The 24,633-nt window shown below is 42.9% G+C and overlaps 1 protein-coding gene across 3 annotated transcripts in view; it reads left to right on the top strand.

Moving 5' to 3' along the window:
* The window catches only part of KLHL29 (kelch like family member 29), a 1,034,900-nt gene that overhangs the window by 165,010 nt on the left and 845,257 nt on the right, over nucleotides 1–24,633 (top strand). For all 3 annotated transcript variants that reach the window (XM_073674052.1, XM_073674053.1, XM_073674055.1), the window contains exon 2: nucleotides 20,014–20,121. The gene's annotated coding sequence lies outside the window, so the exon portion shown is untranslated. The remainder of the gene's footprint in view (nucleotides 1–20,013; nucleotides 20,122–24,633) is intronic.

Genomic DNA, 24,633 nt, shown 5'->3' on the forward strand with positions numbered 1-24,633 from the left:
GATATTCCGCGAACGTACTCGATTACATTACAAACGTCTTCACGATAACATGACAGCACTGATACTGTTGGATTCTTCTGGATTAACAAGAAATTGTGTTGAAAGCCTCGTGAGCCTAAAATGTCCAACCAGCGTAACTTTACTCTCAGTGGGGTGCTTGGATATGACCAAAATAGATTGTAAGGTATGTGGCTGGGTAGTCACGCTGCAGATAAAAACACATTTTGTATCATTCATGAGAATATACTTAGATAGTTTTGTGTTCAATTTCATGGTGGTCTGTATTCTGCCCCGAAAAAGTCATTAATGGGATATTCCCATGTTAGATATTTGTGGCACATCCACAGGGTTCTACTATTGGGATCCGCACCTGTCTCCAAAATTATAATTATTTTTCAGTATTTTGTAAATCTACCTTTGGCTTTCAACACTGCTTGAATCCTTCTTGGCGTGCTCCTGATCAGATTCAAGCATGTCTTTACCGAAATCCGATCCCAGGTCTCTTCTACACGTTCCCTAAGTTGGTGCATACTGGTTGACCCCCTTGGGTATATATAGAGATTTTTCTTCAACTCTATCCACAAGTGTTGGATTGGGTTGAGGTCTGGGGACTGTGGGGGCCAATCCAGCACCTCTACTTCATTGTCTTTGAACCATTTCTTCGCCAATCTCGACGTATGCTTCGGGTCGTTGTGCTGATGGAACACCATGTCGTCCTTTTCATACTCATTGTACTCGAGTGTACGAAGTAACTTGTCTTGTAGGATACTCACATATAGCTCAGCATTGAGACCACCATCGATCCTTGTCAAGTATCCAACTCCTTTGGCTTTGAAACAACCCCATAACATCAGGCTTCCTCCACCGAACTTGTCAGTTCCTTCAATTTCTCAATCTATTAGCCCCTTTTTCCCTTGTATCTTCCAGACCCATTTGCACCCATCAGAGCCTAATCTATTGACTTTCATGTCATCGCTCCAAATCACCCGTTTCCAATCTTCTGCTGTCCACTTTTCGTACTCTTTTGCAAATTTGAGCTGACGCTTCTTATGTCGATATTGAAGTCGAGGCTTCTTCACCTTTTTCTTGAGCCACCATTCCAGACTTGAGTAACATGTGTCACACGGTGCTTGCATAGACTTCTGTGATCTCACTATTATGAAGCATATGAGTCACTTCCTTCGCCGTGTTTGTCGTGCCAGAACTGATAGACCTTGTAATGAGCCGACTTGTTGACTCTGATATTTTGCCTGGACGTCCGCCTCTTGGCTTTTGAATGGATGGACGGACTTCATTTCGTATTCTTCCAGCTGTTATGGCGCTTACATGATGAAATTAGGCAATTTTCTTGGCCGAGAGACCGCTATCGATGAGCTGAAAGATCCTGTTTCTCTTTTCTTGGGAAATCTTCTTCATGGTTGCTCCTTGATTCAAACCAGTGACCTTTCCCTTGGGAATCAACCTAATAACACACTGAGCTATTAAGGAATGTGAGAACAGGTTGTCTTTTGCAGTATACAGAAAGAAAAAAACTGTATACTTACCCTAGTGAGTCGACCAACTTTGGAAACGTGTAGAAGAGACCTGGGATTCGATTTCGGTCAAGACCTGCTTGAATCTGATCAGGAGCATGCCCAGAAGGATTCAGGCAGTGTTGAAAGTTAAAGATGGATTTACAAAATACTAACAAAATAATAGAAATTAAAATTCCGATTTTTAGGAGCAAAAGAGTAACGATACAGTGACATGATAAGAATCTACAAGATGGTTGCCTATAAAATGATGGTAGTCTCACGTTCGAAACAGCAGTGGATGGTGAGATATGGAGCCTGAAAGTCAAAAGTTCAAAATATTGTTATCCTTTTGCTCATTAGCATATGTCGAGTTTAGAGACAATTTAAGAAAGAACATGACTCGCCCCCTGGGCCGTGGGGCACTCGGATCCGGGCAATAGGGGACGATGGGGGTAGTAGTGGCAACCCGGTACCGTGGCTCAGGGTGGTCAGGCCAGTGGTAGTCCCTTATATTGATTATGTCCGACTACGCCACCCGTGGATTTGCGGTTATTAGGAACCGCCGCTGCATGCAGACCGCTGGGGCTGATGAGATGTGCAGCTATGGTAGTGTGACTCCCCACGGGAAGAGTGCGGCCCCAGGGCAGTATAGTGGATGGTGGGAGTGATGGTAGTGAGGGTCCCAGTGCTGATAGTGCTGGAGAAGCAAGGAGCACACAGACAACAGGTTGCAGTCCAGGGTCTTTACTAGAACAGGTAAATTGACCCATAAACAGTCGCAGCTAGGAGGGGACCTGGATGTCTGAGAGCAACGGGGAAATTGGCCCTGGTCAGGGTGAGGGTGTAGGCCTACCGTGCTTTCTGCGCTCCTTCTGGCTATCTCCTCCTGATAGGGTAACAGCCCACGTTTCCGAGCTTTCCGTGCTTTCTCGCCTGTATGGCCTGCGACGTGGGTTCCTTTCTGCTCCCAGCCTTGTACGGCTTTACTGGTCCCTTCGGTTGTGGCAGGGCCTCCAGGCTTCTTAGGCCAAGGAATGTACAGTCCCTTGCGGACTGGTTCTCTGCTGGGGGATGTAGAATCCTTCCAGCCTCAGACACCAAAGTCTGGTAAAGTTAAGTCTTTTCTCTGCCAAGACAGGCTCTCTTCGCCTCTTGTCTCTGGCTTGTGGCTCTCTCCTACTGCCACACTTCCTCTTAGGTGCAATACAACTTTCTGTCCCTGCTCCACTCTGGGACACGTCTCAAAGCTGAGACAGGCAATCCAGTTCTCCCTAACCCTGTCCCCAGTACCAGCTTTTATAGGGGCAGCCTGCTCCCCCTACTGGCCTGAGACAGGACGTACTGCATGCTAATGTTCCCCTGACCAGAGAACCTCCCACTTGCTCTCAGACACAGCTTTATTACACTTGTGGCATCCAGGTAGGGTGACACAAACACATCTGTAATTTTATACAAAATAAGATATACCAGTAAGGCTATGTTCACACATGTTGGTTTTTTTTTACGTCACAAATCTGTTGCAAAACCTAATCTCTGGCAGGAAATCAGCTGCGTCAAAAATGCAGGTTTTGCTGTGTTTTTTTAAGGGTTTTTTTCACTGTCTTTCTGTCTCTATTTATGCATGTTCATAAAGTTCTGTGAAAAAAAAGAATCCCATTCTATTTTGCCTTCAAAAACTCTGATGCAAATTTTGCTGCGGTTTTTCAGTGTTTTTTTCACCGCCCATTACTTCCTATGGGTGAAAAAACGCTGAAAGAAGTGACATGCTCTTTTTTTTTCCAAAAACCCAACCAAGGCACAAAATATGCAACAACAAAAAAATCAAGATGTGTGAACAGAGAATTCTGGTTTCTCGTAGACTTTGCTGGTACTGCAAAACGCAGCTGAAAATTTGCATAAAAATCTGCAGCAAAAAACACTGAAAAAAACAACAAGGCATCTTATGATGCGATTGCAGGAAATTTTTATAATTTAATTTAATTTTGTTTTTTCATTCTATTGTTATTTTATCGTTATATCTCATGTATTGTTTTTTTTACAAAGCAAAATAAAAAAAATAAAAAAAACTGAAAAAAAAAATCCATCATCTCATCTCTAAATAAAAGAATAAAAAGCCTTGATCTCTACATGGTGTGTGTATAAGAGCATTCAACTCAAAATGACTAATCTAATTTATCTACTTGAGAATGCAGGCAGCTCTGTTATTCTAAACCCCGCAGCTGAACTCTGCCAACATGCTGTCCGAATGTCTCAAGTCTGCCAAAAACATGTCTAATCCCAAGATATCCCAATTATTACTCTGGATAGAAGCATTAAAACACATCTTAACCCCAAATCAGTGTCATAGAGCGCTACAAACATCAGGTGGATCTGGATACCTGGACCATTATACATTACCATTATACCACCTGCAGGTCTGGGATTCAGGAATTTAGTAATGAACCTGGAAGCATTTCTTCTATTATCACGCACATTCACGCTCGATCGTTTCTATCTATCTATCTATCTATCTATCTATCTATCTATCTATTATCTATCTATCTCATATCTATTATTATTATTTATCAGTATAGCGCCAGTTCGGGTATACATAGCAAAAACAATGATAATAATCTAGAACAAAAACGAGTTAGCATCTGATACAGGAGGAGAGAGGACCCTGCCCGCGAGGGCTCACAGTCTACAAGGGATGAGTGAGGGTACAGTAGGTGGGGGTCGAGCAGGTCATGCAGCGGTGTGGTGGAGCGAGGGTTACTGCAGGTTCTACATTTGTCAGAAGAGGTGGGTCTTCAAGTTTCTTTTGAAGGTTTCCGCGATAGGCGAGAGTCTTGATATATTGGGGTAGAGAGTTCCAGAGTAGGGGGGATGTACGGGAGAAATCTTGTATGCGGTTGTGGGAGGAGGAGATAAGAGGGGAGTAGAGAAAAAGAGCTTGTGAAGATCGGAGGTTGCGTGCCGGTAAGTACCAGGAGACTAGGTCACAGATGTATGGAGGATACAGGTTGTGGATTGCTTTGTATGCCATGGTTAGGGTTTTGAACTGGAGTTTCTGAGCAATGGGGAGCCAGTGAAGGGATTGACAGAGACTAGAGGCCTGGGAATAGCGGGGGGGCAGGTGGATTAGTCGGGCAGAAGAGTTTAGATAGATTGAAGGGGTGCAACAGTGTTAGAGGGGAGGCCACAGAGCAGGAGGTTGCAGTAGTCAAGGCGGGAGATGATGAGGGCATGCACTAGTGTTTTTGCAGATTCATGGTTGAGGAATGTGCGGATTCGGGAGATAATTTTGAGTTGGAGTCAGTTGGAAGAGGAAATGGCTTAGATATGTGGTATGAAAGAGAGATTAGAGTCAAGGGTTACCCCGAGGCAGCGAGCTTGTGGGACTGGGGAGAGTGGGCAGCCATTGACTTTGATGGATATGTCAGGGGGGTTGAGTGAGATGGAGGAAAGATGATGAATTCCGTTTTATCCATGTTAAGTTTTAGAAATCTAGCAGAGAAGAAGGATGAAATAGCGGACAGATATTGTGGGATTCTGGTAAGTAAGGAGGTGATATCGGGTCCAGAGAAGTAGATCTGTGTATCATCAGCATAAAGCTGATACTCAAAGCCGTGAGACTCTATGAGCTGTCCCAGGCTGGAGGTGTAATTGGAGAAAAGCACGGGTCCTAGAACTGAACCTTGGGGGACACCGACAGAAAGGGGGCGAGATGAGGAGGTGGTGTGTGAGTGGGAGACACTGAATGTCTGGTCTATTAGGTGTGAGGAGATCCAAAATTGGGCCAAGTCTGTGATGCTAAAAGATGAGAGAGTCTGTACTAAGAGGGAATGGTCCACTGTGTCAAAGGCAGATGAGAAGTCCAGGAGGAGGAGGACAGAGTAGTGTCGCTTGATTTGGCGGTCAGTAGGTCATTGGTGACTTTAGTCAGGGCAATTTCAGTGGAATGGTGCGGTCGGAAGCCAGATTGTAAGCGGTCAAAGAGGAAACAGGAGGAGAGGTGGGAGGAAAGTTCAAAATGGATGTGATGTTCCAGTAGTTTTGAGGCATAGGGGAGAAGTGATATGGGGCGATAGCTAATCAGAGAGGATGGGTCAAGGGAGGGCTTTTTGAGGGTGGGTTTGATTGAGGCATGTTTGAAGCATGAGGGGAAGACAACAGTTGTTAGTGACAGGTTGAAGAGGTGGGTTAGGTTTGGGATGTAGACACTCGTAAGGTTAGGAATGAGGTTGGACAGCATTGGTTCAAGTTCACAGGTGGTGAGGTGTGATTTGGAGAGTAAAGAGGAAACTTGATCTTCCGTAATGGTGAAGCTGGTTTTGGAGGAGGAGGGTTGAGTACATATGAGGAGGGGCTGTGGGGACTTTAGGCAAACGTTTTGTCTGATGGTGTTAATTTTCTGCTTGACGAATGAGGCAAAGTCTTCAGCTGAGATGAGAGGAGAGGGAGGAGGTGCTGGGGGATGGAGGAGAGAATTGAAAGTGTTGAATAGTTGTTTAGGGTTGTGAGTCAGGGAGAATATGAGAAGTAGTTTTTTTTTTCTGCAATGATTGTGGACTTGAAAATAATGAGGGACTGTTTGAAAGCGTTGAAGTGCTCGTTGGAGTAGGACCTTTTCCATCTCCGCTCAGCAACCCTGGAAACCCATCTCCGATCTTTAGTCAGGTTGGTGTGCCAGGGTTGCCTATTAATTGTGCGAGCTTTGGTATGTGTGAGGGGGGGGGACCGAATCAACGGCTGCAGCTGTTGTGCTGTTATATAAAGTAGAGGCAGCATCTGCATGATGTAAGGAATTAATGTCTGTATGAGGGAGAAGGAATTTAGAGAGTGAGTGTAAATCAAGGTGTTTGAGATTTCTGCAAGGATGTGCAAGTTTGTGAAATGGGGATTGTGGACCTGGAGAGGAGAGGGTAGAGAATGTAAGTAGGTTGTGGTCAGAGGGAGAGGTGAGTTAGAGAGGTTAGATAGGAAAACAGAGGCGGGTGAAGATGAGGTCTAGTGTGTGGCCATCTTTGTGAGTGGCTGTGGAAGACCGTTGAGCAAGGCCGAAGGAGGAAGTGTATCTTATCTTCTATTTATCTATCTCATATCTATCTTCTATCTATGTTAGGAACTGACCTGGTTGGAGTAGTCGTATTGCAACCACTAGGGGCAGCTCCAGCAGGCAGTGTAGTCGGGAGAAACCATGAATCGGTACACAGGTAAGCAGTATAATGTTGAAGGATTTAGCAGGTAGCGTAGTCAGGAGAAGCCAGGCGTCGGTACACAGGAAAGCAGAATAATGTTTGTATGAAGCAGCAGGAGAAGGGAGCGCTTGATTAGAGGCTAGGAGCTCAATAATCTCGCAAGGAGGCGGTGCCTGGCAATATTTAAATAGGGTGTGCAATCAGGAACTCACAGGATTAAGCCAATCAGGAGCAACACAGGGTGGAGCTGCTCAGGAACAACATAGGTACTAGAATCTAATTACCCAGGAACTGTCCAGCAAGCAGAATAGCTCAGAGGGAAGAGCAGCCGCCTGGTGTACAAGAACTGCTGGGTTTGAGTCCTGACAATCTATCTAGTTCATATTAATCTATCTATCTATTTCATATCAATCTATCTATCTATCTATCATCTGTCTATCTATCGTAGATATTCATCTATCTATATATCTATCTCATATCTATTTATCTACAATCTATCTCACATCTATCTATCTCCTATCTATCTGTCTATCCATCCATCTCCACTTTCATCCACTGCGATATTGTACAGATTGGTCCCTTAGTAATAATGTCATATATATAAAATTAACCTCATATTAAATCAGCCTATATCAGCTTGTAAGAGGGTGATCTAGTGGTCTTCTTGACAATCTCCAGGTCTTGCTTAATGGAGCGAGGTAGCTCTTATCTAATGTGTCTCCATAAGAGCTTCAGATGACCCACTCCACAGCATCTCCAAAGACCTTTTAGCCTCCAGGCCTCCACCTCTCCTGTGTTGGAGTAGCCGCTCTTGCCTCCAACCACTGGTGCTCCCTAAATCCTTCTGAAGTCTTCAGTTCAGCAAAGCAATGGTCGGGACACAGGCCAAGCGCAGGTCCTCTTCACACCAAGTGCTGACGGTCCACACGCTACCCTCTTGGTGCCACACTCCTTATATTAGCTTTTATCAGTTGGCAGGACCTCATTAGATCCAATTAAGGCTTTGATCCGTGTTTAATTTAAAGTGACCATGAGTTAATCTAACATCTGCCTGGTGGGCACGGATCGGATTATGTGCGGTTGCTCTGGGTTGGAGTTTTACAGTATGAGGTGAGAAGGGAAGAGAGGAGACGATGAAGACAGTGTTACCTATTGCTGCACTTCATTATTCTAAAATCAATGTTTTTTCATTAGCACAACAAAGACAAACGATGGCTGCCGCCCGCTCTTCTGCGGAGAGTACACTGTGGTCCTAGCGCAGAGCTGTGTTCTCTCTGTACAGTACACCTGAATACAGCCTCAAGTATTCATTAGTTCTTTCATTTCTGGTCTCTCCAATTTGCTCAAAATGTTTTTTTTTATGGCTAAAATTTTCAAGAGCCCGCAAGCAAAATAGCAGAATGATGGTTCATTTAGTGAGTGGCATTAAGTAGCATTGTGCAGTTTTATTTTTTTACTGATTTTTTTCTGTTCATACAGTCTTCTTAATGAGCTATTCAGTTTAGGCATATCGTAAGTTGTAAAGAATGGAAAAGAAAAAGAATAGATAAAAATGAAAAATGTTGTTCTTACAGTAATATTGGCACTGCCAAACATAAGCATCTCTTTATTGGGAGCTATGTACACTGCAAAGTCATGTGCATGAAACTAGTATGATGGCACATGTTCTATATAGGGAACAGGTGTATTCTGTGCACCGCCATATGGTGCCTTCATGCAGAGGCGTGACGTGCAGCTCCTGGACTGCAATGCAAATCTGTAACATTGCCCCTGCCTCATCTTCTACGTGCCATTTATTCTGTTGGTGCCTTCAAAAAGCAGCAGATGGGTCTTCGTTCCTCTGCAGGAAACAGAGCCCGGGTTTACCTGTTACCTCTGCACCAATCCATAGTTATACCTCTGCCTCCAAATGGTATTGCTTCAAGGGAACAATGCCTCCATGGAATAGCCTGAGATGCTGCATGCTTTGGCAGAACTCCAATAGTATGAGCTTGTCACCGTCTATGGGTTCCTATATAGTGAACAGAATCTATTCTAATGAATTGGTTGGAAATCTCCAAGTGATGCCAAATGACTCCCCAGATCCTTCCTTTTCTTTTTTTGTTTTCTTTTTAGATAGTGGAGATTTTGGGCTTACAACATCTGTCAGATATATCAGAAGATAACTTTAGATGGAAATTGTCCAGTATCTTTCGTTGAAAGAACTTTCCTCCTTAATTATTTTTACTACTATATTTCAATCTTTTAGTTCTATGGAATATCCATATTTCTTGTTACCTAGTACTAGTCTTATCGAGTCTTGAGATGGCAGGAATGCTGGATGACCAATACATAGTGTGCCCAAAGAAGAAGGAACCGACAGCACTCAGCAAAATGGACGCCAGTTGACTCCAAGGAACCAACTTGGAAAAATTGCAGCATATACAGTTATATGAAAAAGTTTGGGCACCCCTATTAATTTTAAGCTTAATGTTTTATAAAAATTGGTGTTTTTGCAACAGCTATTTCAGTTTGATATATGTAATAACTGTTGGACACAGTAATGTTTCTGCCTTGAAATGAGGTTTATTGTACTAACAGAAAATGTGCAATCTGCATTCAAACAAAATTTGACAGGTGCATAAGTATGGGCACCCTTATCATTTTCTTGTTTTAAATACTCCTACCTACTTTTTACTGACTTACTGAAGCCCTTTTTTTTGTTTTGTAACCTCATTGAGCTTTGAACTTCATAGCCAGGTGTTTGCAATCATGAGAAAAGCTACTTAAAGTGGCCACTTGCAAGTTGTTCTCCTGTTTGAATCTCCTCTGAAGAGTGGCATCATGGGCTCCTCAAAACAACTGTCAAATGATCTTAAAACAAAGATTATTCAACATAGTTGTTTAGGGGAAGGATACAAAAAGCTGTCTCAGAGATTTAACCTGTCAGTTTCCACTGTGAGGAACATAGTAAGGAAATGGAAGAACACAGGGACAGTTCTTGTTAAGGCCAGAAGTGGCAGGCCAAGAAAAACATCAGAAAGGCAGAGAAGAAGAATGGTGAGATCAGTCAAGGACAATCCTCAGACCACCTCCAGAGAGCTGCAGCATCAACTTGCTGCAGGTTGGTGTCACTGTGCATCGGTCAACTATACAACGCACTTTGCACAAGGAGAAGCTGTATGGGAGAGTGATGCGAAAGAAGCCGTTTCTGCAAGCACGCCACAAACAGAGTCGGCTGAGGTATGCAAAAGCACATTTCAAGAAGCCAATTTCTTTTTGGAAGAAGGTCCTGTGGACTGATGAAACCAAGATTGAGTTGTTTGGTCATACAAAAAGGCGTTATGCATGGTGGCAAAAAAACACAGCATTCCAAGAAAAACACTTGCTACCCACAGTAAAATTTGGTGGAGGTTCCATCATGCTTTGGGGCTGTGTGGCCAATGCCGGCACCGGGAATCTTGTTAAAGTTGAGGGACGCATGGATTCCACTCAGTATCAGCAGATTCTTGACAATAATGTTCAAGAATCAGTGATGAAGTTGAAGTTATGCAGGGGATGGATCTTTCAGCAAGACAATGATCCAAAACACCGCTCCAAATCTACTCAGGCATTCATGCAGAGGAACAATTACAATGTTCTGGAATGGCCATCCCGGTCCCCAGACCTGAATATCATTGAACATCTGTGGGATCATTTGAAGAGGCTGTCCATGCTCGGCGACCATCAAACTTAACTGAACTGGAATTGTTTTGTAAAGAGGAATGGTCAAAAATACCTTCATCCAGGATCCAGGAACTCATTAAAAGCTACAGGAAGCGACTAGAGGCTGTTATTTTTGCAAAAGGAGGATCTACTAAATATTAATGTCACTTTTCTGGTGAGGTGCCCATACTTATGCACCTGTCAAATTTTGTTTGAATGCAGATTGCACATTTTCTGTTAATACAATAAACCTCATTTCAAGGCAGAAACATTACTGTGTCCAACAGTTATTACATATATCAAACTGAAATAGCTGTTGGAAAAACACCAATTTTTATAAAACATTAAGCTTAAGATTAATAGGGGTGCCCAAACTTTTTCATATAACTGTAAAAGAAAAAACAGCGTCCAATCCAGGTTGTGCAAGATATAAAAATTGTAGTTTATTCCGCCAGTAGTAATAATCTGGCGGAATAAACTACAATTTTGATATCTTGAACACCCTGGATTGGACGCTGTTTTTTCTTTTATTTAATACATAGTTTTCGGCAAATCATGATGACTCTTCTGCCTACTCCAACCGTACCGCATATCCGGTTATCAGTGCTACATCACCCATTCTGAACCTTGACTACTTTTCTAACTAGAAAACATTTCTATCCACCAACAACCACAAATTGACCTTTATTGGTCATCAGACCAATAAATGTTCTGGTGGCCAAGGACTATTCATGAAAACTGGTGGATCGGTGTGTTTTCTAGAGTGATGAAGATGGATGAAGGACTCAATTACTTCTACCATACATTCAACACAAGCTGTCTGAAATTTTTTTCTTTCCTTCTAACTACACTAACTATACAGCATACCAGCCGAGGTACATCACCGTAACTGAACCTAGGTCATCTGACTACTCTTCTAACTTTCACAACTATATCCTATACCTGCTTCTGGTACATTTCCATCATTGACCCCTGACTATTATGTTTCACATCACTATCAAAATTATACAGGATCTGCCTGACATCCATTGCCAACTTCTGGACTGTAACATATCAGATTCATCCCCCTTCATGCCACATCCTTCTCGATACAATAGATATTTATTAACATTGCTCATAGTAATCATAGCTCCTATCCATTTTATTTTTGGTTTGGTTCCCCATTGACTAATACACAATAGGGGGTTGCCCAGAATTTAGATATTGAAGACCCATACATCACAGATTCTGAACCTCGGCTTGTTTGACTACTTTTCTATTTAGAAAACACATTTATCCAACAACATGAGTCTATGTTCTGGTGACCAAGGGCAGTTCATGAATGCTGGTGGATCGGTGTGTCTTCTAGAGTGATGAAGATGGATGGAAAACTGGAATACATCTACCCTGCATTCAACGCAAGTTGTCTGAATTTTTTTTCTATCCTCCTAACTGCGCTGTTTAGCATACCAGCCGAGGTACATCACCGTAACTGAACCTAGGTAATCTGACTACTCTTCAGACTACCACAACTATTATTGTACACCTGTTTCTGGCACAATTCCATCACTGACCCCTGACTTCCTGACTATGTTATGTCTCTCCTCACTACCACAGTTGTACAGGATTTGCCTGGACTGTAACATATCTGATTCAACTCTCTTCATGTTTTTCCCGTCTCAATATGATAGACATTTATTAACATTGCTCATAGCTCCTATTCATTTTATTTTTGGTTTGGCTCTCCATCAGCTAATCCACAATAGGGGATTGCCAAGGACTTAGCTATTGAAGACCTGTACATCACCAATTCTGAACCTTGGCTTGTTTGACTGCTCTTCTACCTAGAAAACACATTTATCAACTAACAACCTCAAATTGTCCCTTATTGGTCACCAGACATGAGTCTATGTTCTGGTAGACACAGACAATTCATTAATGCTGGTGAATTGATGTGTCTTCTAGAGTGATGAAGATGGATGGAGGACTGGAATATTTCTACCATGCATTCAGCGCAAGCTGTTTGAATTGTTATTTCTATCCTCCTAAATACACTAACTGTGGTGCCTACCAAAAGAGGTACATAACCATAACTGAACCTATATCATCTACTCTTGGGACTACTACTTCTGAAACATTTCCAGAATTAACCCCTGACTTCCTGACTATGTGATGTCTTGCCTCACTACCACAATTGTACAGGATTTGCCTGACATCCGTTGCCAACTTCTAGACTTTAAGATACCGACTTCATCCCCCTAAATGCTATACCCTTCTCAAGACAATAGACATTTATTAACATTGCTCCTTGTAACCATAGCTCTTATCCATTTTTTGGTGGGGAGGATTTAAATTCCCTATCGGCTAATGTACAATAGCAGGTTGCCCAGGACTTAGATATTGAAGAGCTTCTGAACCTTGGATTATTTGACTCCAGTTCTAACTAGAAAACACATTTATCCATCAACAACAACACATTGTCCTTTAATGGTCACCAGACACATGTCTTTGTTCCTTAAGTTGGTCGTCAATATAAGAGTGATGTTGGTCTGACATTTGGCACCCCCATCGATTAGCCATTTGCAACTCCTGCGGATATACACCATGTATAGAGCTGGGAAGCAGGTGCTGTAGGTTAATTTGTGCCAACAAGTTGTCTTTTTTGGGTATGGTAGGTATTAGACCATTAAAGGTGCTTCTAAAACCTATGAGTATTTTATATCATTTCATGATGCTGGCTTCTTCAGGAGACAACAGATCTCCGCATATCACCTTGGCAACCAGTTATCAGAGCTGGACCTAATCGAAACCCTTCTGAAGTCTTCCACATGGAGATTCTATTACAGAATCCATCTAGATGAGCTTTCCTCTCACAATTCTCTTAGTGCGTCGTCTATTGCTCTCTCATTAATTGGTTCAATCAATACTCATACTTTCATCCTCGAGAAGGTCACTAGAATATTCAACCTGTCCTATAAGAAAATGAAGCTTTCTCTTATCATTACCTGTGTCGGGGCCATTAACCCTCAGCTTCTTTTGTACGTCCATTACTTCATGTAATGTCTAAAAATAGGATTTTTACTGTGTTTTATTCCTTTTTTTTTTTTTATTGCATGTCTACCCCGCGATTTGCAAAAAAACAAGAACGGGAGCCAAGAGTACACAATCTCCACCATGTGATGAATGATGAGTGCACACTTTCCCCGACATTTGTGTTGAAATCATAAGCTTTTGGTGCACCATAAATTATAATTAAAGGCTCTCAGTCGTTAATGTACACTCATCAGCATACATCTGATTAACCGTATTTATCTGAAATTACTACTTTGCCAAATTGATATTGGCAGTCAAGTGGATTCTTGAAAATGTTTTCTTCCAGGCGCCCATGCCCGAGTGTCGGCAGCCTACCACGTGCTTGCATTTCCAGGCACGGAAAGCATCAACTAGGATATACATGTGTACAGCTTTAACGTATTTAGCATAGAAATAGAGGTCTGGCCCATGCCATGTAGCCTTGTAGCTATTCCTGGAGACGTAGACATATGGTACAAAAGAATATATTGCTGCCCCCGTAATTCATGTTTTGCTCAGCGCTATTAGGACAATCTACCAGACTTCCTTGTGTATTCATTTACCTCCATCACCTCGGCTCCCTTTCCATGCGTTTCGCTCGGCCATACCTTCTGATCTCGGAAAATTGCTAAATTTTAAATTCATTGTTTGAGTCTTCGTTCCATGTGGTACACAAAGGGGAGGATGGGTGTGCTGCTCCTGCTGCTGTCTTCTCTGTCCGCTCATGACGGATGATAAAATTCATTGCAATGAAAAAGGGGTTTATTTGAAAGGAACATGGAACGATGCCGGCTTGGAAATGAGTGCGGTCTTTTATTATTTACACGCCAAATCCAAAACGCAACATCAAGCAGGACATAATGTTCCATTTTACAACCCAAATGTGTCTCACTGGGTATTTCTAGGGCTAGAAACAATTTTTATGTCTTTAGTAATATTGTAGAACATGATTATTGTGTATTAAATGGATACAAATTTGTCAAAGTCCCTCGTTCCCTATTCCTGGCTTTACTGGCAAAGCATTGACCTACTACAGATGGTGTCCGTCCTTACTTATCCCCTTGGCTTGACATATGACAGGATGAGTGGGGCGTGATGTTCAGCTTTGAAAAAATACATATATTTTGTAATACTCTGTTGGGAGATGTTTATGATATATGTGTCTATATCTGGCCACTTATTGGTTGTGATGAGAATTGCAGCCTGTTGAAGCTTTTACCAACATGAAAAATGTATTGAATTCTTATTAGGAGCAATTCAAGAACTTGTGGGGTTTTCTATTCCATACATGCACTATATGGATAAAACTATTGGAACACTTACACATTGCACCTACAGGAGCTTCTATGATATTCCATTCTAAATTCATAGGCATTAATATGGATGGAGCTCGTTCTCCTTTACAGGTATAGCAGCTTCCACTCTTGTAGAAAGACCTTCAACAAGATTTTGGAGATGTCTTTGGAATTTTTTTCCCATTCTTCCAGAAGAGCATTTGTGAGGTCAAATACTGATGTTGGAGGATAGGCCTGGCTCACAGTTTCCAGTCTAGTTGATCTCCAAAAGTGTTGGATGGGGCTGAGGTCTGGTCTCTATGCAGCCAGTGATGTTCTTCCACACTAAAGTCCCCCAACCATGGCTGTATGGATCTTGTATACTGTGCACAGTCATAGGGAACAGAAAAGTGCCTTCCCCAAAATTTCTTACACACTAAAGCTTTAAGATGATTTCCCGTCATTAAAATAAAGGGGCTAATGCCGACCCCTGAAAAACAAGCTCAAAGCATTATTCTTCGTCCACCAAATTTTACAGTTGGCACAATACAGTCAGGCGGGCAGCGTTCTCATGGCATTCATCAAACCCAGACTCATCAATCAGACTTCCAGATAGAGATGGGTCACTACATAGAACACTTCTCTCCCTTAGTGTCCCTTCCACCTTGTTCAGTAGTCGCTTGACTTCTTGCTATGGCGCAGTCAGACCGCCACAGCTAAATGTCTTGAGCCGACACGTTTGCATGGATTTATGTGTTGGTTTATTACAGTACTGGTTTTAGGATTTTTTTTGCTATATGATAGGCTAACTCTCCATGAGACACAGCCTTGTTTTTGGTCAATTCAATCAAGAGGTTTGGAGAAACTGTATAAAAATTCTAAAAATTTTAAAGATAGAAAAATACAAGTTAAGGGTAAAAATAAGCAAAAACAGACTTTGAAGCTATATCGATCATGTGTGGTATACGGTATATACAAGTTATGTCACACATGAACAAGAGGTAATCCAAATTCTAGAACCCCTATCCATAAGGACCTAACTAAAATGGCCATCTACTTAAACTGAAAGAGCAGCGTGCTACAGGGATTTCTGCCCATTTAGTTTGTGGCATCTTAATTTGCTAGATTGGAGGTCAAGTGGACCTTGTTGTCCATGTTGGAGGCTCCAAATCTTAATGGGAAACCATTGAAGTTGGAACTTGTAGTACACTAACCTAAGATCATGGAGCCTTATAGGGTTGTTCCTAAAATTAAGCTATTTAAAGGATAGGTGATAACTTGGTGGGGGTCCAAGCAGTTTCATCCCCAACGATCCCAAAAACAGGGTTCTAAAATGCTCCATCTGAATGGAGTGCAGGGCTTGGAAAGTTCATGGAGCAGTTGTGAACATGTGTGACCTTGGCTCCATTCTGATGGGGCATTTCAGAGTCCCCTGGATCATTTGGGGTCCCAGTGGTCAGACCCCCACCTATCCGTTAGTTATTACTTATCTTAATTCATTTTAAAAATATCCTTTTAATTTAGATAAGAACGCGTTGTCTATATCATATGGACACAATGATTATTTTTCTTATTTTTGGGATGGATTGAGCTATACTAAGCTAGCTGAAAATCAGTCAACCAGAGGGAATAGTGTGCTTCCTACACAGCTGTGATAAGGACGGACGTGCTTGGGATTATTTGTTTTGGCAGTACTAAAGCTTCTTTGTCTTTTATCTCTAAATACTAAATAATATTAGTACGTCGCAGACAGACTGTAAACAAGTGTCCAAGTGCGTTATACTAAAAATAAAATGCTGCTTTGTGCCTGTGACACTAATCTCTTGTTAAAGTGCAATAAACACCGCTGCCACTCACGCACCGGGCAGCCCCACTCATTGGGTCTGGCAACCTTTTTGTTATGAGAAAATGAACCTCTGATTATTACTGTATTATTAATAAAATGCGTACACAGTATGACACTTAAAGGGATTGTCCAGGATTAGAAAAACATGACTGTTTTCTTCGTGAAACAGCGCCAAATCTGTCCATGGGTTGTGCCTCGTTTTCCATTTGTGTCTGCTATTACAGCTAGGCTCCATTGAAGCGAATGAGGCTGAGTTGCAATACCTGACACAACCTGTGGATAGGTGTGGCGCCGTTGTAAAAAGAAAGCAGATATTTTTTCTAAATCTGGAGAACACCTTTAAATCGATATGGATGAACTGTAAACAAGAGAGGAAACAAATAATGAATATTACCCAAATGGAACCCTTCTCGAGCAATACCGATACTCTTTGCAATGGCATTCTGCTCTGGCTAGTAAAGGAGGTGTCTCCAGCAGACACCCCCTATTATTGAGGACGGTCTCCGTTGAATATTTTTTAATACTTTATATATATGTGTAATATGGGACCAAATGATAAGGCCATGCTTGAGAAAGCAGGCATGATCGGCCTCCTGTAGGTATTTTCTTCCAAGGGTGATGTGGTGGAACTAAACACCGGAGACTAATTTTTCTTTTTACTTTATTGAGTACTCTGCTTGGACGCAATATTCTTGAACAAAATGTTGCCAGGTAATATAGTAGTCCCTGACACAGGCTCCCTAGGCCTCAATGTAGCTTCACTAGGACCCAAGTTCACATGGCCCATCTACAGTAACTCATCTCTCGTTGGTGGGACTGACCGGACTGACGGTGATCTTTGGGTCCAGGTCTTTCACACCATATCATACTTTCACACTGGCAGTGAAATTTTTTCTGGCTTTTGACCCTATGACATAAGGACTCGCACCCAGCACTCTCATATATGAAAATTCTACAATCTTGATCATGGTTTTGGTTCTCTAGTTGCATGCCCTGGACAACGTGTCGGCTCAAGACATTTAGCTGTGGCGGTCTACCAATTGTTGAGTCTACTTTATGCTTAACACCAATGTTTGAACTTGTAGTGTGGGAACTTTCCTCTTATCAAATCTATTGCCAAGGGGTGGTCCAATCCCCCAACTAACACACTCCTAAATGTGACACTCTCTCACTCTCCTGTCAGTCATTCGTAGACAGCTTCACCATTTCCATTCAACTTTTCTTACAATCACACATGACTCAGTGCCTACATGACATATCGTAGAAGCTAAATTACAGAAAACAAAACATTACATAATACTGTTACGCCCAACACAAAAATTTGTTCATACAAAGTGATGCCAATATGGACACCAGTGCAATGTCTCACCACCATCCGGATTTGGAGAGCTGTGCCTGGAGGTTGGCGGCATGTCCCGCTTTCAACCATATCTACGTCTTTAGCATGCAGATACAGTTGAATACAATGGTGGAACGGGCACCATTCATGTGTGATATTTGAGGCTCGGTGCAGGAGGCGCGATGACATCACTACATCATGCCTGCTGTGCTGGGACATAGACACAACAGAGAGCAGAGGCCTGCTCTGCCCATCCTGGGAAAAGGGCTAGATTAGTATTATTTTTTCTTAATTTTCCAGTGGAGTGGGGAAGAGATGCACGATGAGACATCATACTGTTTTGGGGAGAAACCGTGGGGAATTATGCTGTGTGAGGGAAGCATATGGGGGCATAATACTATGTGGGCGGCAGTGGGAGCATCATGCTGTATCTGGGGGCATCATAATGACTCTGAGCTGAGTGGGTATAATTGTGTTAGAGAAACTGTGGGCTTTTTAATGTATTTGATGGTTAGGGGATGCTGCATGGGCTTCCTAATGTGTAAGGGAGGCACTGTGGGGGATTCACTGTGGTGTGGGAATGGAAAAGTGGGGGGCATCAAACTGTTTTGGTAAGGGGGTAATGTGTGGGCATTAATGTGTATAGGGGCATCTTTGGGATAACATACAGAGTGGAATCAGGAGCTTCACTTGGACTACAAACTTCTGCGTGATAACCCAAAAGAGTAGAGATGAGCGAACCCGAACTTAAAAGTTCAGGGTTTGTACCAGACACTCAGTGTCCAGTGCTAAACTCTGAACACGGACTTCTCCCAGAAGTCCGTTTTAATGTTCGGAGTTCCGGGGGAAGTCCAGAAAGAGAGAGAGATTTCCAAAGTTCGGGTCCGCATTGTTTTCAGTGGGGTTCAGGTTCGAGTTTGGGTACAATTCTTGTACCTGAAAAGAACTTTGGAAAGTTTGGGTTGTGTACCAGAACCCGAACTTCCACGGGTCCACTCAAGCCTCAAAACACAGCTATATATATATTTATGTATATATATTGAGGCTTGAGAAAGGCCAGATATGGCCGAAATGTTGCTTTGTCTTCCTATTGTTCTGATTTTGTAATATTATGGATTGAAGATCTAACTTTTTAAGGATTATACTCTGATGCCTTGGGATTCTTGGGTATTCTATTCTTTTTTAGACCTAGTGGGAGGCCCTACCGAGCAATCACAGAATTAATGGTGCATGGGACTTGGACACTGGATTAAGTAGATGTGTGGTTTAGTTACAAAAAAAATTAGCTGTCACACACGCCACAAAGAGTGTTCCTCTTTCCTATACTTCAGAGTCGAGAGGTACATCCAGCAAGTGGCCACCTGGACACCTGAAAGGGAAAGACACTTAAAATTCAACATTTAGGGATAATTGTATGGCCAGCAGCTTGACCATCAAAGGGGCTGCCCCATCTTAGAAACTCATGGCATATCCGGTGGTAAAGAAATTATTTTTCTGGATTTTTTTTACTTTATATATATACACCGTGTATATATAGATAGATAGATAGATAGATAGATAGATAGATAGATAGATAGATAGATAGATAGATAGATCTATATGTATACATATATCTATCTATATATATATATATATATACCCCGTATATATATATTTAAATATATATCTTATAGATATATATTATAAATATATATTATAATTATTAATTATTAATATATTATAATTTAATGATATATTGTAGATAAAATCAGATCTTATTACTTATATTAATAAGGTAATATAATAAATAATAGTAATACATCATTTTATAATATCTTGTATATTAGAATATATTATTATAATTATTATATTATTTATATATTAGAAATATATAAATATATAATATAAAAGTATATATATACACACACACACATATATATATATATATATATATATATATATATATATATATATATATATATATATGCATATATATATTATATATATATTTTTTATATTGGCTTTTATCACGGCAGATTGTGATGTGTGTGAGACTGAGGGGGTCAACGGAGCCTTTATAATGAAATGCGCATTAAGAAGTCGGTAACGCTGACACTTATAGACATTTCTTGTTTCTTTCTTGCAGTGACCGGAGATCTCATTAATACAGTGGAATCCCAGCAATAAGGACATACGGGCGCACAGCTCTCCATCCTGGATAACGTCGAGTGCTCTTATTGGACAGACATAGAAGGTAATTATATTATTTACTATGATATTGTCATGGAATTATGGGCATGTATCTTTTAATTCACTGTATTTTGTATTGTGGTTTGCTATACTATATAATTGGTTACACATATAATCACATATGGTGTCTCCTGTATAGGACCTCATTTACAAAAAACAATAAAGCTGTTGCCCCTAGCAACCAATCACATCGAAGCTTTAATTTTGCCAAAGCTGGTTCTGAAATTAAAAATGAGCTCTGATTGGTTACTATGGCCCGAATTGACGAGGCCTAGTTGTATTGTGCCTTCTGCAAGGCCTGAGGGGGATGAGATGTGAGTTAAGCTGAACGCAGGCCCCTAGCGACAAGATTGAGGGGTACTGAGGAGCTACCATTATAGCCAGGGGCTAGCTGAAGGACCACTTGACTCCATCTTGGTATTCCCGTGAAGTTCAGCCATGGATTGAGTTCTATATTAGACCCTGCTTTTTCCTATGTACTACAATATTTTAGTATACATATGTAAAAAATAAAAAAAATTATAATTTGCCCAGATAAAAATTGAGAAATTTAAAAGGAAATCACGGCCCCTCTATCAGTATTTGCTCAGTATTTTTTCTCAGGAGTGGGAGCCAAAACCAGGAGTGGGTGATAAATACAGAATTGGTGACTTGTTTCTATTAAACCTTTTCTCTGATTGTTCCTCACCTGGTTTTGGCTCCCACTCCTGAGAAAAAATACTGACCGAATACTGATAGTGGGACTGTGGCCTAAGACCATGTTCACATGTTCAGTATTTGGTCAGTATTTTACATCAGTATTTGTAAGATAAAACCAGGAGTGGAACAACCATTGGAAAAGTATAATAGAAATATGTCTCCACTTCTGTATTTTTCACCCACTCCTGATTTTGGCTTACAAATACTGATGTAAAATACTGACCAAATACTGAACGTGTGAACATGGCCATACCTGAAGAATCATATTTAACACAGAATGAACACTGAAAAAAACAAAACTCAAAAAACAATGGCCGAATTTTTTATTATTTCATCCCACTCTAATTTTTTTGCCTGTTTTTCAGTGCAATGAATTTCATAATGAATGGTGTCATTCAAAACTACAGCTTGTCCTGCAAATAACAAGCCCTCGTACGTCTATGTCGATGGAAAAATAAAAAAGTTATTGCTCTTGGAAAAAAAGGAAAGGGAAAAAAATGAAAGCACAAAATCAAAATATTCCCTGGTCATAAATGGGTTAAAGAACTGGAAACCCCCTTTTAGCTCATATCTTTATGGGCTAAGTTCCCTACATACTTGTATCTGTATAAGTGGCATTTTGGGACGAGAGATTCCTTTTAAAGGAGTTGTCTGGCCTTAGGCTATCAGTCTGCAGTCATTCTATGTGACTTCAGACTTCTGAATCCAAAATGTGCACTGTCAGATTCTCCAGCTCAAAGAACAGGCGGTCATGTGACTGCAAGTTTATGATTTGTATACTTCCGGCCACATTCCAACTAGACATGTCAATTCTCCTGTATTGAGCTAGACCTCGCACGTCTAGTCGGCTTGTGACCGCATCTATGTGACTCGCCCCCTGGGCCGTGGGGCACTCGGATCCGGGCAGTAGGGGAACGATGGGAGTAGTAGTGGCAACCCGGTTCCATGGCTCAGGGTGGTCAGGCCAGTGGTAGTCCGTTATGTGCTGTTGATTATGTCCGACTACGCCACCCGTGGATTTGCGGTCATTAGGAACCGCCGCTGCAAGGCAGACCGCTGGGGCTGATGATGTATGCAGCTGGGATGGTGTGACTCCCCACGGGAAGAGTGCGGCCCCAGGGCAGTGTAGTGGATGGTGGGAGTGATGGTGGTGAGAGTCCCAGTGCTGATAGTGCTGGAGGAGCAAGGAGCACACAGACGACAGGTTGCAGTCCAGGGTCTTTACTAGAGCAGGTAAACGGACCCACAAACAGTCCCGGCTAGGAGGGGACCTGGATGTCTGAGAGCAATTGGGAAATTAGCCCTTGTCAGGGTGAGGGTGTAGGCCTACCGTGCTTTCTGTGCTCCTTCTGGCTATCTCCTCCTTATAGGGTAACAGCCCACGTTTCCGAGCTTTCCTTGTACTCTCACCTGTATGGCCTGCGACGTGGGTTCCTTTCTGCTCCTGGCCTGGTACGGCTTTACTGGTCCCTTCTGTTGTGGCAGAGCCTCCAGGTTTCTTAGGCCAAGGAACATACAGTCCCCTGCGGACTGGCTTTCTGCTGTGGGATGTGAAATCCTCCCAGCCTCAGACACCAAAGTCTGGTAAATTAAGTCCTTTATCTGCCAAGACAGGCTCACTTCGCCTCTTGTCTCAAACCCTGCCCCCAGTACCAGCTTTTATAGGGGCAGCCTGCTCCCCCTACTGGCCTGTGACAGGAGGTATTGCATGCTAGTGTTCCCCTGACTAGAGAACCTCCCCCTTGCTCTCAGACACAGCTTTATTATACTAGTGGCATCCAGGTCAGGGTGACACATTCCCCCCTAGTGAAATTTTAGTACTCCGGGACTAAACAAGAAACAAAGACAATATGCATAACCATAAAACATTAACAGACAGACGACGCACAGCTTGAGTTCTTAAGGTCACAGTGTGGTCTGTGACCGGGTGTCCATATCACCAATACAACGGGGAGCCTTAACCTGGTGAGGGTCTGTCCTACCCCAAGTCCTTTACAGTCTTAGTTCATTCCTTGGTCAGGCTCCGAACGCAGTCCATACAAGGTCCCGGTTAAAAAAAGTCCATAACCTTTGAGTCCTTACGGTAACTGCAAGAAACTGAAACACGCTATTAATAATCACGCAGGTAACTTGGCAAACATTTCAACATTTGGCAACAGGGTTATTTACAGTTCTAGTGCATCCTATATTCCCCAGCGAGCGGATATCTGCCCCTTTGTGCTCCTGGTTGATCTCCTTAACCCACTGTCTGGTGGTGGACCGACCTGGCTTTCCCCACTAGCGTTAGGGGTACAGCTACCAGCTGGGTGTACAGGTAGGGCAGGCAGCTGTATGCGGGTCCTTTGGCTTACCGCAGGCATGGCAGGCTCACTGTCAGCAGAGGGTTGACTCTCCTGGGCTGCTGGTACAGGCTCTTCTGCCTCTGGAACTGCTTGCTCCTCTTCACCTTCCGGCTCTGGTGTTGGTTGTTGCTGAGCCGGTTGCAGGAAATGCAGGACGGGTACCACTATGGCATCGTTTATTCGGGTCCAGGACTGAGGGGACTCTCCGAGAACGGTGCTGATCATTTCTTCCTTGTCCTCTGCAGGTTCAAGGTCACTTTGATCCTCTTCTGCACTACGGAGTTGCTCGGGGCACCTTTTTAGGTGGTCTCTGGAGACGGTACTAGTGGTTTCTCCTCCGTCCTTGGTGATCACGCACACCTTCGGGTTGTCGTGATCAGACTGCAGTACGGTGTAGGGTTCCCTTTCCCACTGGTCGTCCAACTTGTGAAGCCTTCTCTTTCGCTTCAGGACCTGCTCACCAGGTTCTAGGGGACCAGCAGGGGTGTGTTGGTTGAAGAGTTTTTCTTGCCTCTCTCTCACCTGGGCCAGGCTCTTCTCCACACTCTCCTGTACCTTCTTGTACTGCAGTTGCCTTTCCGTATCCCAGTCCGCATCCGGGGAGGTGCCCTCAGGTGTTAGGACTCCCATCTCCAGGTCTACGGGCAGCTTACCTGGTCTAGCTCGCATCAGGTAAGCCGGGGTGCAGTTTGTAGCATTCACCGGGATATGATTGTATAAGTCTATCAGATCCGGCAGTTTTTCTGGCCACAGGCTGCGTTCCTCCAGGGGCAACGTCTTCAGGAGATCAATGACTATGTTGTTCATTTTCTCACACATCCCGTTGGTTTGTGGGTGGTAAGGCGTTGTCCGAATCTTCTTACAGCCATAGAGGTTGCAGAATTCTTGGAAGATTTCAGCTTCGAACGCTGGACCCTGGTCCGTCAGGACCTGTTCTGGATACCCGTGTGGACGGCAGAAGTATTGCTGGAAGGCTCTGGCCGCTGTTTGGGCTGTCAAGTCCTTTACCGGGACCACCACTAGAAAACGGGAATAGTGGTCCACGATTGTCAGGGCATAGATGTATCCTGACCGGCTTGGAGCCAATTTGACGTGGTCCAGAGCTACCAGCTCAAGAGGGAGCGTGGTGACGATGGGCCTCAAGGGTGTCTTCTGGCTGGCATGGTCCTTCCTCCTTAGATTACAAGGGCCACAGTCTCTGCACCACTTCTCTACAGCCCCTCTCATGCCGACCCAAAAGAACCATCCTCTTAGCAGGAACTCCAGTTTCTTCCAACCGAAGTGCCCCACTCTGTCATGGTAAGCCCCCAGGACCATAGCTGCATCCTGCCTTGGGACCACGACTTGCCAGGTCAGCTCATGCGTCCGGTGATTGACAATCCTTCTGCACAGCTTGCCTTCGTAGAGGAACAGCTTGCTCTTCTCTTTCCATAGCTGCTTGGCTTCCTCTGGAGCATCCGGATCTATGCGGGCAT

This window comes from Phyllobates terribilis, unplaced genomic scaffold (genome assembly GCF_046119375.1).
Source record: "Phyllobates terribilis strain yellow unplaced genomic scaffold, ASM4611937v1 Scaffold_3__8_contigs__length_932513732, whole genome shotgun sequence".
Classification (NCBI taxonomy): Eukaryota; Metazoa; Chordata; class Amphibia; order Anura; family Dendrobatidae; genus Phyllobates; species Phyllobates terribilis.